The sequence below is a fragment of the Sceloporus occidentalis genome, unplaced genomic scaffold, assembly GCF_023333645.1.
Source record: "Sceloporus occidentalis isolate IW3139 unplaced genomic scaffold, rSceOcc1.0.p SCAF_125, whole genome shotgun sequence".
In the NCBI taxonomy this organism is placed as follows: Eukaryota; Metazoa; Chordata; class Lepidosauria; order Squamata; family Phrynosomatidae; genus Sceloporus; species Sceloporus occidentalis.
In genome coordinates this window covers 1,405,928-1,427,370 of record NW_028317105.1, presented here as the reverse complement: position 1 = coordinate 1,427,370, position 21,443 = coordinate 1,405,928, and positions in this window count along the sequence as shown.

Genomic DNA, 21,443 nt, shown 5'->3' with positions numbered 1-21,443 from the left:
TATGCACCGGATAGGAACATGGATCCTGAATCTAAGACAAGGCTAAGGACTGATTAAGGTTTAAGTCTTTACATCAAGTAATATGGGCAGACCAGATTTTTTTTTTTTTTTTTTTTGGAAGCCCAAGGTGCGTGCTCCTTTAGGTGCCGCATTCTGTGCACAAGGCAACAGAAGCCAGACTACGATTCCGAGTTCCCTCACGGAGAACTCGGACAAATTCCAACCCCCCCCATGGGAGGGTCGGATCTTGAGTCTCACCCCGAAGAGTGAGACGCCTTGCTGGGTTTGTAGAGAGAGGAAGGGGCCAGAAGGCTCCCAATCCTCCTCCAGCAAAGTCCAGGCTTCACTGCCTCTTAAAAAGAAAACAGTGTCCATGGGCAGACCAGATGGGCCGAATGGTTGTTATCTGCCATCAGATTCTATGTTTCATTCTGCTGGATAATCTTTACACACTAGGAACTAGAATGTTTTCTGAATGATGCTATTAGTCAGCCTCTAATGCCAAACAATGAATGAACATAACTGGTTGTGTTCGGAGGGAAACCCCATTCTCTGTATTACTGAAATGTTTATCTATGAATCAAACTAGGAATGGTTCTGTAATGTATACATACTGATATCCTTCACATATGTCAAACTTTGCTAATAAGCATACTGGGGAATATCCCAGGGTAGGCTACACAGAGCTTTCCCTCTTCTGGCAAAGGGACTTCACGAGGGGGAGGGGATAGTTAATTGTGGAGGTGGGGTTAGGCATGTACATGGGTGGGGCTTGCTCCAGGGAGCCTTAGATAGGTTTAGATTAAGAGGTGAAGTGGGCAGGGCCCAACATTGCTTCCGTGCCTGGAGAATGAGTGAAATGACCTAGAGACCCAGGAAAGCAGTGCTTCACCCAGAGACTCCAGGTCAAACCCAGAGGTTTCCCATCTATGCTGAAAAGTGTCGATTAAGAAACACCACACTGTATGTAAATATAGGCATGGGGGTATTATTGCCAGGTAATCAATTGCTGGAGTGGATTTTATTCATGAAAAACGTGCATGAGAAGTTATTTATCTGAAAGCCCTTCTGTAAGTATGCAAATCTGGTTTTGTTTATTGGGCTCATGTGTCATGCTGAACAATTAAACAAGGATCTAATTTGTCATATTTTCCGTAATGGTTATTAGCGTACAAACCGCCAGGACCAAAATCAGAACAAAATGTTCTGGACTGTATTTAACACTTTAGGTGATGGAGTTAAGGTGACAAATGCTGCTTAACAATATGTCGAGTTCATAAACTGCACTCAGTGTGTGTGCATGAATTAAATATATATTAAATATAGTGTAAGAATTTAACTAGGGGCTCAGAGGCAATTCATAGACTGACCTGAAATGTATAGCATTTATCGGTGTCAGGTTTTAAATGGTGTGAGGTGGCAACTCAGCCCTATTCATATAACCTGGAATCTCATTAAAGAAAAAAAATCAAAATATATATGTATATGTTAGTGTATTATTTAAAAAAATGTATTCAAACCTGATGCCTATAATTGCAGTGTGTTAATCAGTCTATTGGCAACATATGGTTTTGGAGCAGACGGAAATAAGTTATCAAGGCTAAAGTGGAACAATTGTGGGATAAAGTAATTGCCTGATAATTATCATATATCTGTACTAATTTGTTGCACAGATAATTGTCCCTTATGTGTCCTGTTTGCGGTTAATCACCAAGTTTGCACTACAGACAAGAAAATGTTGCTAATGTCGATTCACAACATTCCTACTCTGTTTAGTTTTTAATACAATCCCAGGGGTGTTACCTATAAGCAGATAAAGTGGTTGTTTGAAGCTCCTAATGGCCTATGGGCCCCTTATCAGTTTCCTTTGTTCTATTTAGCATGCATAGAATGTGAAGGGCCCTTGAAACCTCTGTTGACAGCTCTTCAATTTGTAAGTATAAAAATGCTATGCACATCAAAAAAGATTGAAGTCCCTGACAATATGGATGGTAAATTTGGACATTGAGGAAGCGTGTTAGACACCAGAACGTTTGGAAAGAGGTGACTTTACTTTGGAATGCATTTATTTGGACCTTATGGGTTCTGAGAGCTTATGGAACAATGGAGCCCGAGGTGCTGATTTGCCCCGGCAGAAATGCTGGAATCACCGTGTGCGGTATTGCACGCCACTGCACACGGTGAGCGCACAATCTCACTGGTGGTCTTCTCTCACTTCCTTATCCCCTTGTACCATCAGGTCTTGGGGTTAAGATGATTTATTTTTGAACCTGGCTAGGCCAGAAATGGCCTGCCCTTATTTATTTTTCTTTAATTTATACATCACTTCGTTTTTTCACGAGTGCCAATTAATTTCCCTGTTTTGATTCCACGGTTTCTTTGATCTCACGGCGAGGCCACTTTCACGATTTGGCACACGATTTGGTCACTATGTTTTTGGACACTGTTTTCTTTTTAGAGGCAGTGAAGCCTGGACTTTGCTGGAGGAGGATTGGGAGCCTTTTGGCCCCTTCCTCTCTTCAAAGAAGAAAGGCAAAGGAGTCTCACTCTTCGGGGCGAGACTCGAGATCCGACCCTCCCATGGGGGGGAATTTGTCTGGGTTTCCCCTTGTGGGAACCCAGAATCATATTCCGGCTTCTGCTGCCCATGGGACAGAATGCAGCACCCAGGAGCACGCACCTCAGGCTCCAAAAAAAATAAAAAAATAAATAAATTTTACTTTAACAAAACAATCTAAAAAATATCAGAAACATAGAAACCACCTTATACATACATAAGACCACCAATATTGTGTGTAAGTTGGCATTAAGACCTCACCTGCTGCTTCTCTATGAGTTTCTAAAACCAATATACTTTTATGGTTTTTATGACTATTATTATCATTATTATTATTAAAAATTATTATTACAATAAGTACTACAATAATAAACAATCCTGATTCTGAATTGTTGCCCTTTATTATGACACGGGCATCTCCATATGGAAAGCGTTTCTCTGCGCTCTCCACCGTGCTGAATTTCTGTCCAATATGATCCTTGGCTGTGTTCGCTGTTGCTGCGCTATACATTTCTAAGGAGGTTTGTCAGCATTTGCTATGAAATTGCTGACTGGCTTTCTCCGCAGCTTTTTAAATGTACATTATATATATATAATTGAGCCAAATCATTAACTGACCCAATTTTCCATCTGCGTGTTTCTCTCTCGCTCTCCGCTTCTTGCCCGCACTGACTTTTTCTGTTGGACCAGCTACAATCGCTTATAGCTAAAAGAATAATATGAAATAGACAGAATCGTCTATTTAGTATTTGGTTAGGCTAGAATAACAAGTTCTGTTTCCTTAGAACATTTTAGTTGGCTTTATTCTGCATTTAAAGTGGAAGGGATTTTAATTATTTGCTCTTTTCTCTGCTGCCAATCCTGAATTTACTGCCATTAGCGTTTTAGATGCTACAGCCTGCATAAGAGGGTCCGTTGGCATCTGTTGTTTGCTTGTGCATGGATGTTTGTAGGAAACATATATCAAGATTAGGAAGCTCATTTATAAAACTCTCACTAATGCATACATTGCCTTTGTAAAATCTGACACGGACACACAGTATTTACGAAGGAAACTTCGTAAATTTGCTTTGTTCTCCTAGTGGGAAGGGGAAACATACTTGGCCGAATGGACCGAAAATCCCCGTCCAAAGTAGGCCTGGATTGGCTATATGGCCTTAGTGGCAGATTGGGTGCTGTAGTCATCAGATATCGGCCGTGCTCTTGTCATCAGACGGCCACTGACCTTAAATTGGGTGGCAGAGTGTCCTTAAAATTTTTGGAATGAATTTAAATTTTTTTGTTGCTTCTAAACAAACTAATTGTGAAGTTTAGAACTGTGAAACACCGTAACACACATATACACTGCAAATATTCCTGTAATAGAGGGACATCAAGGCAGAGGCATATTTACCTTGTGTGGTGCCCTAGTTGCCCCACTCCATAGCTGCTGTCCTCACTGTGGAGTGCCCCTTATCACGTCCTATCCTGGCACTCCGTGAGCATGTAAAGCAGTCTACTGGGCCCTTGTACCCGACCTATTGTTGCGGCGGTGGGGCTGCCACCCTTCTGTACCTGCTGCCCTACGGTTAGGCTAGAATACATTGCTGCATGGGGAAATTACGAGATTGTCCCTTTTAGATATATATAAAAAAAAATAATAATAATAAATAAGTGTTGTGAAATTGTATGAACACTTTATAAAACCAGCACATAATTCTATTAACTTTTTTTAAGAGCTGCGGGTACCTGCGAAACAGAGCGATTTGAGTTAGAATGCAAACTTTTTTAATGTTTTGTATATCTCTGCTTGTCGTTGTAATTAAGTTACAATTTTCCCCGGCAACAATTACATCCAGAACTTCGTATCCAGACCTTTTATTTCAGTGATTATTTTGCAACTGACTGGCTCAAAAAAATAAGCCATTTCTTGGAAGCGGAAAGAAAAAGATTCAGCGATATGACAGGAGATAGTGGTTTTGGTCTCTGTGAATATCTTAGTCCATTGTACCGGCGCACCTGGATCTATAGTCTGACTGCTGCAGTCCCGCTGTGATGGCTTCCTCTGCGAGGAATGTCCGCCGTTACTTTATAGAACTTTTATTATTTTTATGTGAAGAAGCAACTGTAGTTTCTTTGTTTCTCATTTTTTTTTAAATAAAGAATTCAGCAAATAAATAATTATTGTTAACAATAAATTTACTTGGGGTTATTGATGGCGGTTAATAATGGATCAATGATTTAATAAATCATATTCCACTAATGAAAGATTTAAGCCTACATTGGGCACCTTCATTTTCTATTAAATACAGTGGTTTTAAAACTATTGACAAAGGTTTATAGAGGAAGTCCTATGGATATTTTTTTTCTTGAGCATAACCCCCAGCACTGTATAAACTAATAACCCCCCCAGCGCTGTATACAGTAATATACCCCCAGCACTGGATACCATAATAACCCCCAGCACTGTATACAGTAATAACCCCCCCAGCGCTGTATACAGTAATAACCCCCCAGCGCCGGATACCGTAATTACCCCCCAGTGTTGTATACCGTAATATACCCCCAGCGCTGTATACAGTAATAACCCCCAGCGCTGTATACAGTAATAACCCCCCAGTGCTGTATACTGTAATTACCCCCCAGCGCTGTATACAGTAATACTAATAACCCCCAGCGCTGGATACAGTAATAACCTCCACCACTCTATGCAGTAATAACTCCCAGCGCTGTACACAGTAATGTAGGTTGAAAAAAAAACAGTTTTTATATAATTTTGTTCCATTAAATTAACTTTATCTGCAGATCTGGAGGCCGCCATTGATGTCAGTCATGTAATATTTTGGGTGACTTTCTCCTGCTCAAACACCGCACTGAGCTGATGCTTTATGGTAAAGCTAATGAAGTCCATTCCTTCATAGACATTAATTAGTCACAGCTGAGTGATTAAGACTGAGCCATTCTATTGTTTTACCATAGGCAGAATGATAAGGAGTCTAGTGGATTGGGTTAAGATAACAGAGATAGAACATCTACACAATATAAATGGCTAGTACTCAGCTGTCTGAAAACATTATTTGCTCCAAAACTAGAAATGTTTCAATAAAAGAAAACAGCACAATATTTTTATATATTAATACTTTTTTACTCGTAAAAAGCGATGGATGTTCCTCTCTAAATTATCTGGGGCTTCAGATCCAGCACACGTTTAATTATTTATCATATCTTATTTGTAAAACCTATTTATCAAAAAACATGTTTTTGAGGCAAGGTTTTTTTCCCCTTTTAATTAAATTAATTAAATTAATTAAAAATAAGCATTTATGACAAGAACACCTGGTTTTCCGATTAGATTTAGCCCATGATAGCTATTGTAAAAAAATACACTCTGGATATTTATGTTGTTGATATAGGAAATAAATGTGGAATCCCTTCCAGACATTTTCTTTTCTGCACTTTTTTAGTATTGCTTTTTTTTATTCCTTTGCAGCCGAAGCAAGGGAATATATATCAAAAAAACATTCTCGAGGAAGATTTATTGAAAAATGTAGAGGAAGCAAAGAAAACTAGACAGCTGGTATGGCAAATGTGACAATACTTTTATTAGTTTTAACATAAAGCAAGAGGTAGGGAAGTTTTAGAGTCCTCAAAGTTTCCTTTTGTCAGTCCTCACCTTCTACTGTCTCAAAGGAGCTCCGGGGTCCTCAAAGCCCAAACGCACCAACTGTTCTTCTCTTCTGCCCCACTAAAAGGCTTTTTTTTCCAGTGATAAATATGCTGCCTCTGTGGAAAATACTCAGCATGGATCCTCAGCTGTGTAGTACATTTTTAAAAGGTACAAACAAGGAAATCTCTTTGTTGTCTCTTTATTGTATCCTTTCAACGCAGCGTCGTAGAGGAATATTTATTATATAGCAGAACATTTACGGGATGCGTCCAAACTCCGCCAGATTATTCGTGTTTGTGTCATCTGTCACATTTAAAGCTAGAACACGGAATATATACTGTATATATATATATACTGTGTGTATATATATATATATATATATATATATATATATATATACTGTGTATATTGCGTTAAAGTACATGACAAGCCATATGCTACAAAATCTGTCAATCTAACTCTGTACAAAAATAATCCCACTCCCTCTACATTAAAATAAACATATACCAAGAGCTTAAATTATATTGATGAGGCTGTCAGTAATAGTAGAACTTTATTTTTTTTTTTAACTTAGTGGCAAACGGTCCAATTTAAACATTTTTATGAATCCTGCAATAAGGATGTTTTTGGTATAGTATGCAAATAGTGCTAATTTGATTTTTAATACTGAATTTAGTATATATTTTTTAATGTTATTATTATTATTTATTTATTTTTTATAATCTTTTAAGGCAAAATTTTTTCTATTATTATAATATTTTTATTGCAGTTTTTGCACATTTTATAACCATCTTCTACTACTATCTCCACCGCAAATCCCATTACCCACAACCGGCTAATGACGCGTGTTGGCTAGTTTTTCCATAATAGTTAATAATAATAATAATAATAATAAAAATATTTTTCACTATTTCTCCAATACTGATTTTTTTTTTTTACATTTTTTTTTTATTTTGCTGCAAGAATATTTGCCGAACGTCATGAAACTTTCAGGACCATTTGTAATTGCGTCTGATTAGAAAAAAAGTGTGACAGCCATCCATCTTTTATACATTATAGTTCTGTACCGAGTTGCAGTTTGGTGCTGTTTATAGCAGAATTTATATGACACACAAATTATCGTAAAATGCAACTCTTGGGCATTATTCAGTTCACAACTGACAATCAAGTATTACAACTTAGCCAACTTCCCCTGACTTTCTGTCACACTTTATTATGACTTACTTTTTTATTTTGAATAAAATAAAAGCTTCTCGATTTAAAGGGACAGGCATCAACGCAGTGCATTAGTTTATTTTCCTGTGTCCTGCAAAGCTGCTAAACCCCACCGAAGGCTGTTTTTGAGGACCCTCACAGTGTCTAGCAGGCTCCTGGATATTAACCCCTTAAGGACAATGGGCGGTCCCTAAACCCATTGAAAACAATGCATTTTGAGCCCGTACATGTACTGGCTTTGTCGTTAAGGGGTTAAAAATCGTCAACGGCACACTAAGGGGTTTATTGGCTTATTGGAAAGTTGCCACTTCTTCACCCAGACTTGCGTCATAAAAGGTCCACCACAGGGAACTCAATGGATGGGGAGACTTCCAAGATGCTCCAGTATGCAGTGGTATGATGGTCTTTCAGATTTTATTTTAAAAGTTCTTCTCATGAAGCTGAGATCCGAAGCAGGACCTGTCCGATCCAGCGTCATCGAATAACTTCGCCCGAAACCCTTACAAAGGCTGCCTGAACCAACCAGCAACCATCAGCAACTTAACAACAGAGATAACGTAGTAGATGGAATAATGGGGGAAATCCATAAGTTAACATACCTTTCCCCATGGTCTATTCACACAAGGGAGGTTTTTAATACACACTTATTATTTATTGTAAAAATTCTAATCAGTGTAATATAAAGGTTCCAGGAAAATTATTCATTTTCAGAATAATAGTCAAGAATAGAGCCGGCTTGGAAAAAAAATGGGCAGAAAATAGGACTTTTTGTGCCAGAGAAGCTCCTGCATATATGTTCCAATCTACATATATATTGCTGTACGACATAAGTCACGCTAACACTCATGACAACCCTGTTTAAGAAACGTTCTGTGATAACGTCAGTGAAAGGAAACAGGCTGTTTTCTCCCACTTTTGAGCTTTTAATTATGATAACGTTACTGTTAATGTCCTCCTCTCATAATTCTCCGAGCCCTAGTGAGGAAGAACCCAGTGTTAAAAATGTAAGCGTTACGTCGCACCTGCTCCCGTCATTTTAGGAAAATAAAGTTTGCCTGAATTTATAGTCTGCAGCCATAAATGTTGATGCATTTAAAAAAATAAGAATCAGATTTACGGTCAGTTTGGTAATGTTGTATGCGATGCACTTTGCAGCAGAAGCCGTTTCATTTAAGAACTGTCAATTCCGACGTTGGGCTAATGCACTGCAGGCAAGGGTACAAACTCATCTACTTACCTTCCTTTCCAAAAAAATCGTGATTCATAACAATTTTATTCATTTTCTCCGGGACGGAATGAAAATATTTGATAATATTTAGTCTTAAAAACTAAACAAAACTAATGATTTTTGAACAGATACCAATAATGCAATGTTTATGCTTAAATATTAACCCTGCAGAGCATTGAATGGAAAATATATTTTTTTTATTATGCTCTGCTCTTGTATTCATGTTAAATAAACATATTCTTGTTTTAAAATGCCTTCTAGATTATAACTTTTTTTAAGCGGGGCCTTCCTTACCATTTGTTTCTGTTGTTGAGTTACGCATTACTCGTTATGTCCTGCTTACCCATTCGACAGGTGACAGGGAACATTGAGGAGAAAAATAAAATGGCGGACAGGTATTTTTATTTACTTCTCTTTACACGGAGCAGCACTTGGGTAAGACATTTTGACACGTTACAATTAGGGAGTCATGTTTTTATTTTTGAGGTCATCGGGATATAACGTTGCCATTGTGTATCCGGCATTGTGAGAATTATATAGCTTTTACCTCACCAAAAAGCGACGTTATTTTTTTTTAGGGAGTACTGTTTGTAGAAGACTGCGTGTAGTCTCTCTGTTACGGTATTGTTTCTTTTTTCTTCTTTTTTTCCCCTCCTTTTTTCTCTATATCTTATGCCGCTGCAAAGCTTTCAGACATCGCAGCACACAACCTATATCCCCACAGCGATATTCCTTCACACCAATATGAAGTGCCAAAATTAGCTTTCTGGTCTCCTGCAGAGTATACAGAGAACAAAAAGAGATTTGTTGCAGGTGCCTGTTGCTACACTTCGACAACTGAAAGTTAGGTCCTATTTTAAAGAGACTTGAGTTTTCAAGCGAGAGAAGCTTACAGCTTAGACATGATTTATTCCTGCACAGAATGACAAACTGGTGGCAGACTGAGCAGCCGTTTGGCTGTGGGAATTTACAAATAAATAAAACAACCACAGAGAGAGAGAGAGAGAGAGCACCATTCAAAAGTTTGGGGTCACTCACAAATGTCCTGGTTTTTGAAAGAAACGCAATTTGTGTCCATTAAAAATAACATGAAATGGATCAGTAATCCAGCGCAGACGGGGTTAATGTTGTAAATGAATATTTTAGCTGGAAAGGGCTGATTTTCAATGGAATATCTTCATAGGCGTACAGAGGCCATTTATCACTCCCATCACTCCTGTGTTCAAATGGCCTTTTATCACTCCCATCACTCCTGTGTCACAAATGGCCCTTTATCACTCCCATCACTCCTGTGTCCCACTGGCTCTTTATCACTCCCATCACTCCTGTGTTCCAATGGCCCTTTATCACTCCCATCACTCCTGTGTCACAAATGGCTCTTTATCACTCCCATCACTCCTGTGTCCCACTGGCCCTTTATCACTCCCATCACTCCTGTGTCCCACTGGCCCTTTATCACTCCCATCACTCCTTTATCACTCCCATCACTCTTGAGTTCCAGTGGCACATTGTATTCGCCGATCCAAGTTTAAAATGCCAATTGATTGTTAGAAAACCCTAGCTTTCCATGACCCCAAACATTTAAATGTTAGTGAGTGAGTGTGTGTGTGTGCGTGTGTGTATATATATACTTATATCCTATTTGCATTTGCCCCTCTCCCCCAGGCCGAACACATCCCCTGCCATGCGATCTACTTGCCACTAATCACCTTCAGACAAGACCCACCGTGCGCATGAGACCGTTCTCCTCGATTCAAATCAGTGGCAAGAATTGACGGACCAGGAAGAAGGGGGCTACAGTGCCTCCCTTATTTTGTTTCATATTTTTGAAGAACGCATTTTGAAATAGTCACAAAGTACTTTAATATGCATTTTGTTTTGGTGAGACTGCCTAGGTCACAGGGGTGTCCAACCTGCGGCCCTCCAGATGCTGCAGGACTACATCTCCCATAATGCTCTTTCAGCTAAGGGGCTGGCTGAGGAGTATGGGAGATGTAGTCCTTCAGCAGCTGGAGGGCCGCAGGTTGGACACCCTTGGTCTAGGACATTAAACTGCCCCTTAATTATTCATACCCCTATTATTCGCTTAACTCTTTGATACTCTTCCCCATTCCAATCTCAGACAGACCCGATGAGTTCTACTTGGGAAAAAAAGTAGGTATTCATATCGGGGCCTTTTTATCGTATTTATAGTGACACAAGGTCTTCCCTATTTTTAGCACAAATGGGTCCAGTTGGCCTCGGTTTTGTATGTTTTAGATTACAATACAATATTAGTTCTTGCTCTGATCTCTGAAGGTAATTTCAGGTTTGAAATCCTTTTTTTGCGGTAATTTGTGAAATATCTGGCTGTGTATTGTGTATATTTATATAGCCCTGGGTACATCGCCTGTTTTTCTTTGTATCCTACAGCTATAAAAAGCTCTTGACTAAGAAAATACATAAAGGGCAACAGAAAAAGCATCATACATTACAGTTATTAGCTTTTATTATTCTTGGACCAAACAAAAAAAAAAGAATATAATAACATTGTAGAATGACTACAAAGATAGAAACATAGAGTTTGACGGCAAATAAGAACCATTAAGGCCATCTAGTCTGCCCATTTTTTGGACCTTAATCAGTCCTTGGCCTCGTCTTACTGTAGATTCAAATGCATGTTTTTAAATTCCCCCTACCACTTCTGCTGGAAGGCTGTTCCACTGAAGTACCACCTTTTCAGTAAAGTAAAACTTCTTTTCATTACATCTAAGCCTCTGACCCTCTAGTTTTTGACGATGACCTCGGGTCCTAACATTTCCCATCCTTTGTAATTTACTTCTACAAGTTTCTGAATTCTCATTGTCATTATGCGATTTTTCTGCAGTTTCTTCCAACCAGTAATTTAACAGGTTGTGCCTTTTATATAATAATAATAATAATAAAAAAAGAGGCAATTATGGATTTTTAAAACCTAGAAAATGTTAAAATAAAACTGATTAGCCCGAGAGCCGTGGAAGTTTTCACACGTAATGACTTCAGCTTGATTGTAAAGATCGGAAGTTAAAAAAAAAAACACTAATTTGTGTTTACAGCAAAAAGATATTCCCTGATCAGCCATCAAAACTTAATACATTCTGATTAAGCTTTGTATTTATAATGCTTACGTCTCTCAATTATAATAACGGCAGGTTAATTCAGGTTATTTCAATGAAATGTTATAATAATAATAATAATAATAATAATAATAAACTAGAACCATAATAACATGGAACGGGACAGAGCAAGAATAATCTCTCTCTTATAAAACTATAAAGAATAATTAAATGTCATGCCATCAAAAATAATTAATATTAAATAAAATAATTGTGTAAACATTTATTAGGTCAAATTACAGAGTATTGTATTTTTTATTTGAATATGTAGCCATCATTAAATGAATTTGTAGGTGACATGCATTGTACGCTGTCCATATTTTATGACATCATGAAGATAAACCAGAAGTATTAGTGACAGGGATATGATTGGCTTTTATGATATCATCATGTAGCAGGTACAGGTACTTAGGGTCAGGTGCTCTAAATAATTTTAAATGGGAAATATGGGAAGTTCTTGTCTATTAGACTTTTTTTCTTTTCTAGCATACTTAATTTAGATCCCAAAGTGTCGAGTGGCCATTAAAAACTACACATTGACTTTAAACAAACATTCAAGGAATATTTCTATAACAGAGAAATGTTGTCCTGGGGTTTACCTTGACTTGGAGAGAAGAATGTAAGATGTATCATGATCCTTCGATACCAGTTTTAGACATTGTCACATGACTATGGTCACTGGCCAATAGGCAACAAGTCCTGGTGCTCAACATAGATGATGGTGGACATGGAGGAACGTGGTGGGTCAGCCAAAATACACCACTGACTATGGCTCGAATTGATGACAGTTTTTGATCACCTCTTTGATCAACAAATTACTTTATTAGAGTAATTCAACAGGATCTCATTATTCTAGAGCTCCCACGCCATGCTCTTCATAAGAGGATATGCACAAGCTGAAGCCAAGTAAAAAAATGACCCCTCCCTTCAACTTTTACTTCCTTGTAGACCATATATACAAGGGCTAGCTAGTCCAGCTTGGTTCATTGGGCACCAGTGGGAGCTACACCCGGGCATATTTCACCAGGGCTAGCCTGGGGGTGACTGAGCGGCCCTGGCACTTTAAGGCCAACGGCCGCCAAATGATTTTCTGTTTTTCACTTACTTTCTTAGGGTAAAATAGGGTGTTTCTATGTTATTACAGTTCGATGTAAGACAGGACACACATTTATACCAGCATCAGTCAGTCAACCTTCTTTTTTTATTCCCAGTCGCCATTCTAAATTGATGAATAAGTGATTTATTGTAACCTCCTAAAACAAACTAATTCAGATGAGTGCATTTCAGCGCCGGTTTTCAAAATGTTATACTTTTTGTCCTTGATATAATTTAATTGTTAGATGATTAGGTTATGACCCAGACTCCAAAGCGCTGTACATAAGCACCGAATATGAGCATTGTATTATGATCAAGGGTTTTTTATCACTCTGTTTCATTGATATAAGCCAGCTCTTCTTTATTGCTTTAGACTAAATCATCGCTTTGCTCGACGCATAATGATTTAAAACTAACCTTAAACTGGAACCTTTATTTGTCTCCATCTTAAAAAACTACGTGGCAGAGAATGCATGCTTGGCCAATACATTTGTCTGCTCTAAATGTGTTATATAAATGAATGTGATCCATCCTGACTGCCTTTAATCACTATGACAAGACTACTTGAATAAATCTCTCTTGGTTTAGGTAATTTGGAGACAATTTGTATTGTGTCTTAATCCGTATGTGTTTACAAGCGAGACATACAAAGCCATTTCTTGCATAGTCTATAAAAGGAGTAATCTGCAAAAAACGCAAAAACAAAGAACAATTAAACTAAATAAAACAGAAAATAAACAATATAGCAGAAATAGTTTATTGTTTGACATACAAGTGGTATAATAATACCTGGGAATTTCCTGGTGTAGGATACCTAAAGATGCCCCTCTTCTAGGGGAGTTGATTTATGTAGGGGAGGGGCTTATGGGGGTGGGGCTAACCTAGCAGAGTGTTTACTGGGAGGGGTCTAGGTGGGGAGTAAGGGAAAGTGGGCAGGGAGTGGTCGTGGCCATACACCACCTCACCTGCCCAAGAAAGACAAATCTGAATCAGAGACCCCGGCAAGAGGGACTCTATCTGGAGACTCCGGGTCAAGCCGAGAGAGTTGGGAGGATTGGTTATGATCCCTAAGTCTTTTAATTTAAACAGTAAATATAAATAATCATTATACCAAAATACTAATCACAACAATAGTCCCAAATCAATATAAAGGCTTAGCAATAGAATACTTCATAATATTTTAGATGACCAAAAGGGTCACTGTTGCTTAAGGGGACATGGTTAGAGGTGTGATAAGGCAGGCTGGGCTTTACCGAGACCTTCTATGTCTCTACTTGACTTGGTTATGGTATTTGTGTAAAGACATTCAGAAGGAGAATGATCTATTTTATTTATAAGGACATTATGATTGATGCAGCAAAGGCATCAGTGGTGTAATGCTGAACATTGCTTTTGTAGCATGATCATAGACACATCCGTGGCACATGTGATACCGTCACTTCATATGAGTCACTTTTGTCTATTTTTTTTACTTAAACATAAGGTATTTTTTTATCTAGTGCAGAAATATGGGCAAGAGATAATCTTTTTTGTAGTATGATGAAAAAAATTACCCACCCCTATTTCTGTACATATTTTAATTGAGAAACCCATTTTTTGCTGTTCATAATAACATTATATATAAATATATATACTAGAAACCCACCTTATATTTACATTAAAATGAAGAAGATAAAGTATCATCTGTATGCATGAGGTTTGCGCCGTAAAACATATTTTTTGTTTGTTATTTGCATTGCAGGCCGTTAAACGAGAGAGAAATTTAATGCTTGGGCTTTTTTAGATTGCTGTCAGATTAGTTACTTCTGTAATAAAAAATACAAAAAATAAAATTGCTCATAAACGAAACACTCTAAACATGATTAAGCAGGTTCTGTGTATGCTAATTTATACCATTCGATTGGTTTGGCAGTGACTCACAAAATAGTCACAAAATACAGAACGCTGTGCTTTACATGTGCTTATGGCGACCGTCACCGCTGTTGGAACGCGTCTTCGAGTTAGTATTGTTCTCTTTTTTAGATTTGTGTCCTCTCTTTGTATTTTTTGTATTTTACACGCTGCTGTAGAACGTTCATGTATCCAGTAGTACCCTGCGCCTATTATTAATCATCTTTCAGTAAACGCATCTATTTACCCAGGAGGTAAGATAAAATAAGAACCAATCGGCCCGTCTAGTCTGCTCATTGTTCCCACTGCAGAGACTCAGACTTGGTCTTGCCCCGCTGTGTAAGCTTCTACCACTTCTCATGGGAGGCTATTCCATTTATCTACCACCCTCCCATTAAAATACCATTTCCTTATGTTACAGCTAAACCTCTGACCCTCCAGTTTTAGATTATAGACCCTTGTTCCCCTGAAATAAACATCCCCCCCATCTCTTGTTAAATCCAAGTATTTACAATATTTCTATAATGTCTCTCTTTTCTCTCCTGATCATTTTTACCAGGTAGGCTTATTTCTAGGAAACTCATTGTGATGCGACTGAAATTTGTCCAAAACCAAGCTAATTCATGGAAAGATCAGTTTGGTAGAATCTCCATTTTGCTGAGAATGTGGTAGGCGCTCAGTAGGAAATGTGAGAAGTTCCCACTTCGCTCAGCTGGGATATGGAGACCTTCTTTAAGCTTTAAAACAATTTAGAGGGGAACTCCCATGGTAAAATAGTTTTTTGTAATTTAAGCATAACATTAATAAAGTTTCATTTGTCCATACACTTTTCTTTAGCCAGAGTGTCAGACTGGTGGTTAAAACTGAGCCATTCTTTTATTTGCAACAGGCAGTAGGATAGGTCAGAGCGTTTATCTAATAGATAAGAGAGCTATAACACATGACAATCTCTGTAGTAAGACAGACTTGGGTAACTGGGTCAGTAATGTGAGGCAGAGCCAATGACGACAATGCACAACATTACTGCAAAAACAATTTTTAAAAATATAACAAGAAAACAATATTTTAAAAACGTATTTTTAATTTATTTAATGAGAATGACGGCAGTTCTTCTTTCAAGTTCCAGAGGAACTTTGCTAATTTCCGACTATCCAACTGCCGATGAGTCCAGGGAAATGACTTCTTGCATATAATTATTTATTATTATTATTATTATTATTATTTAGTGCAAACAATTTATGCGGTACTTCAACAACACGACACAAGGCTTCTGTGATGCTTCTAATAATATAAGCTTTAAAATTAAATTACAGAGTTCATTTTGGCGAAACCCAACCCAGCGGCTGGATTTGTACCCTACAATTATCAGCAAAACAAGTGAGTTTAGCAGAAGAATTTAGCACAGACAATCCTGTAGCATATCATACTCTGAGAATGGACGTTTCTAGATTTTATATTATTATTTTATAAACTCTTTTGCTCTCGAGGGCGTGTTGTTCAGCCTTTTGGCATTCAGCTGGTTAACCCCGTCCTCGATTGTTTATTCCATCCCATTCTCTTAGATCTTTTGGCGACGCGTTCTGTTTTACTGATTCCCTGTTAAATACAATTCTGCCAAATTCCGTTGGCTCCGAGCCCTCTCTAAGCTCATTGCATTCTTCGGTGTCCTTATTGCTGTGTTTGACATTATTCGGAATAGCCTGGTAACAACTATTTTACTTTAAATTGCAGTTGATTTTGATTTAGCTCCAAAAGACCTAGTTTTAAAGGCTTATTTCCAAAGTGTGCATGTATGAATTGTTTAACCTTTCCGTAATAGCATGTACTGGATGAACCATTTTTCTATATTTCCAATATTATTTTTATTATTTTGTTTTAATATTTATTATTTCATTAAGCAGCAGTTAAGGCTGCTCTTTTATGAGATCTTATATTCAAACTGAGATACTTCCGTTCTGGGCAGCACTGTTGGTGGGTGAGGTAGGGCAATAGAGGGATGCCAAGGGCACCTACTTTACCCCTTGACTTCACTAAATTGTAAGGAGGCCATCGTGGAGATAAGAGGAGCCCCCCCCAACCTGCCCATGATCCATCCTGCCCACAAAAATGGGACAGCCGAGCTGCTTGGATCGGAGAGCGGCACAGTGTCTGAAAATTGGGACTGACTGTAGGCACAAGGACACTTGGGAGGTATGATACTATTAGCAATAATCTGCCCTAAAGCACTGCTTATTTTCAAGTGTTTAAAAATTAGTTTTCTTTCCACTTTTTTATTTCAAGAGACCCGTGCCATCTGGCACCTGCCCACCACCTCTGAGCTTGCCAGATGGCCAGTCTGGGCCCAGCTATTAAAACCTTTGGGTTATGGGGCACCTGAAATATAAATATGGCCCCTGTCCATTTCTGCCTCTGTACATATGCTAATGTTGTTCTATGAAATGTTTTCTTTTCTTTATATTAAAGCAATTTTTGTATCCAGATGTCATACGTTGACTGGAATACAATGACAAACAATAAACGCACGTCATTGATGCTTGTTGCGACATATTGCATTTATTCCAGAGAGCACGAGTAGTCTGCGTGACTCTGGGTAATAACAGAAAGATGAAGGAAGAATAAACAAAATAAATTATGTCTTACAGATTATTTGAAGCAAGCAAACAGAATCAAACCACATGCCAAGGTTTAAAATCCAATGGCCCATAAAGCCTTACCAACGGTGAATGCATACAGTATTATAGCCATCCCTGGGGATGGTTTTTGCCCCAATCTCAGGATGAAGGGGCAGATTCTCAGGGTCAACAGTTTGAAGCTGACTCTTTCCTATTCTACACGGCCCCCATTTTATTGCACTGTAAGCCCTTTCAGGGGTGGGATGGCACCTTCTGGCCCAGGGGATAGGTAAAGCCGAGTGGACCACTGGCCCTCACTCACTCGTCTCACTCTCTATCACACCTCACACTCTACCTTCCTTGGAGCCTTTCCTTATAGCTAATCACTGTGTAAGTGGCCCTGCTATTACTGTGGGGTCATGTAACATTGCGTTATGTGCCCCCACTGTTCTTCTATTTGGACCCTCTGCCAGCCCACCCCTGGAGTGCCCTTATATACATTATTTACTTTAAAACATCTACCCTTTTAAAATGCTGCTTTCCCATGTATACACTGGCAGGAAAGTACTCCCATTAAAATCAATGAGAGCACTTTCTGCACATGGAGTTGTTAGAGGGGTCTCATTAGACTGCCTGGAAATCTCGTGAATATTTTCCACATGTTCTCCGGTACGCAGGAGATGCATTCGGCAAGCCAAGGAGCGGAAGATAACTAAATGTACTAAATAGAAAGAATTTTGCTGAATCCCTCTATGCATTGGGGGAAATAATATATGATATAAAGTGACAGCTGCCATATGCATTAAACAGCATATGATGGCTGGACTGTCCAGATTTAGAAGTCAATTTATATCTCAGCAGTACTGTGTAGCTCCCACCTGACATCAACTAAAACGTCAAACTGCTATTGCCCCCGTCATTCATTACGGCTTAAGTAGCGTTAAATTTAAAGTCAATCTGAAGTTCTCTTCTATTTTTAATAACCCTCCCTTTACTTCAAGACAATACACTTGTTATCCCTGTTTGGATGAAAACAGAGCAGTTTAGCAAATTCTTCCAATATTTAACCCCTTAATGGCAAAGCCCGTACATGTACGTGCTCAAAATTCATTGTTTTCAATGGGTTTAGGGACTGCCCATTGTCCTTAAGGGGTTAAAAAATTATATAATTTAAAAAAATGGTTTACTGTTACTGTGGAACTTTTAATAGTTTTTTTTGCAAAATGCCAAATAAAAATTGGGAAAACGTTTTGAAATATTATATTTTATGCTTATATAAATTTCAATCCATTTATGATACATTTATAACAAACCGTGTCTTTTTAGCGGCATCTAAAACAAATAGAAAAAAAAATATAATAAAAATGTGCCTAATAAAAAAGAATGGTAACAATGCACAGAAATGACTAACAATCTATTATTAGGATCAAAGGGATCGTACATTTATTAGGCCAGTTTATGAAATACATTTTAAAGACATAAACGGAATGTCTCATTTTTCTGTGGGGTTCAGAAGTTGCTGTTTACTAACTCACAGTTTGACGTTTCGTTGGAATCTGTCATGACATCATATCCCTCTCTGACATATTATCCACCAAGTGTGAATCATTTGACTTTACAAAGACAAAAGAATCACAAAGTATCGTAACCCATTTTAAGTCTGATTAATATTATTTTTTAAGAACATTTTTTTTTAACGCAAATAAATGTATCTCAATATTTGTAGCTTTTCAGCAGACAAATTAAATTCTATTTCTTATATATCATGTAGAACTGAGAATATATATTTATATATATATATATATATATATTCTTCACACATATATATCTATACACGTTCAGTCTCTTCCCCCTCTTGCTCTCTCTATGCAAAATATAGTAACACTCTGTTAAACACTTAAAAAGTGTAATTTCAAGTAATTTTACATTTAGTAAAGGCATAATATCTTCTCACTTACATCTGGGAAAAAGTACCAAATGTTCTTTTCCATAAGGAAAAAAACCATGTAATTTATTTTTTAAAATGTGTTTTTTTAAAAGGTAATAAAATAAATGTGCAGGTGGTCCTCACACTTACATCGTGTTCCAGGAAAAGGTGATCTATGGTGAAATGATAGAAGTCGAGTCTGATTTTTTTCATGGGTTAAAGTAAATAAAAGTAATAGAATAAATAAGGGTATGCTCCTGGTGTAACATGATCTAGAGAAATGATCTGTGCATAACTTTACTAATAGTATAAAAGATATGCCGTGTACAGGTAGAGGTGAATAATTTACAAAGCATGTCCATAGGCCAGCAACTGTAATAGTGATATGATGTATGTCCGAGTCTACAGGGATGTAACTTGAGATCATTCCTTCATGTGTAGTATTTTGCCAATATTATTATTATTATTCATTGTTTTATAGAGCACCATCTTATTCTGTAGCGCTGTACAAGGGTAGACAGGACATAACAATTTGACTTACAGAACAACGGGTATAGAGGGCCCTGATCCAAAGAGCTTACAATCTAGAGTGTGCAATGATATATGTAAGTATATGTATACAAGAGTTACATTCGGTACTTTGCGGGCATGCCTGGCCCATTAAAACAAATTAACACAAGGGCATAGCGGGTGTATTTACTGAAGTGGGTAACGTTAACCCTTTGCTATGCGGCACACTAACTTCCAGCAAATTGTATAGGATGCCTTAAAGCCGTGTCCAACAGCTCATGGCATTTTCGGTTGCTGATCACCTACAAGTCTCAAGACTGGGGACTAAGAGAAAGCATGAGATTAAATCTACACACGGTACATCTAGATGATCGCCCAATTTATTTGAAACAGAATGGGAAACATTGAAGAGACGTTTTTCTTGATGAGTCTATAAGTTACTGACTCTCATTTAGACTGCAGTAGACGGTCTAGAGGTCTAACAACACAGAAGAGCACCTATCTATCTATCTATCTATCTATCTTTTGTCACTGTTGCCCATGATCTAAAAATATACCCTTTATTTTATTTATAAACTGTATGTTTACTTAATTTTACTTTTCTTATCCTATGATATCATTAAAGTTCTCGCGTTTGGACGGATCGCAAACAATCACCTTCTGAAAGCCGGTGGATCTTTCAAAAGTATTTAAAACTATCTGCAATCCAGAGATACCGAAGCCGCTGCATGGATTGGCAAGTGATGTCACAGCAGGAAACATGATTAAATTGTAACAATGAAGCAGTGTCAAAGAGGAAATATATTAGGTTTAATATGGGCAGCAAAAAAAGTAGAAAACTGATTTTCTACGCGGTGATCAGCTGTTGTGACAGACGGCGCTTGAAACCCTCCAAAATACTCTTCCATCTTTTTGAAGGTCAGTAAACATCTCTTTATTTCTTAGCTCATCCTGCGAACTGCAAAAAAAACCCCCAAAGATTTCACTATTAATAAAATGAAGACGTGATCAACTCTTCTCCTTTTTATTCATACCATTCACACCATTTGTATCCATACCAACCATTCAGGGTTAAACATGACACAACGCCAAAATAAAATAGGAAATTATACATCGTAACCCAAGTTTGCTACTTTACCATTACTTGGCCTCATAGCATCAGAGATACAAGCGTATAATAGCGGTTGGAACTTGAAGTTAATCTATTTACATAGCGGAGCAGCGCCTTAAAAATTGAGGACAACTACATTTATAGTGTAATTTTATAAATATTCAACGAAGGCTGATTTGCAAGATGTTATAGAGTCTGACAGCGCTGGTGATGTAGTACAGAAGATGTATTGATGCATATGAAGATTCCACAAAGACATTTCCTACAAGAGTCTGCTACATGGGTGCTCTACAGGACGTCGGTGAAACAAGAAAGGTTTTTTTCTTTTTTCTTTTTTTTTATTCAAAGGCTTAAGATTTAGCAAAGACTTTATTATTTATATTGATAGGGGTTATAATAATGCATTATGTAACGGATCCCACAACCGGTGCGTCAACTACAAAGACTAAGATGTTTCATTGTTCAGACTAAAAGGTTTTTACAAGGTGAACCAAATGTGTGAAGTGCAGACATTCCCC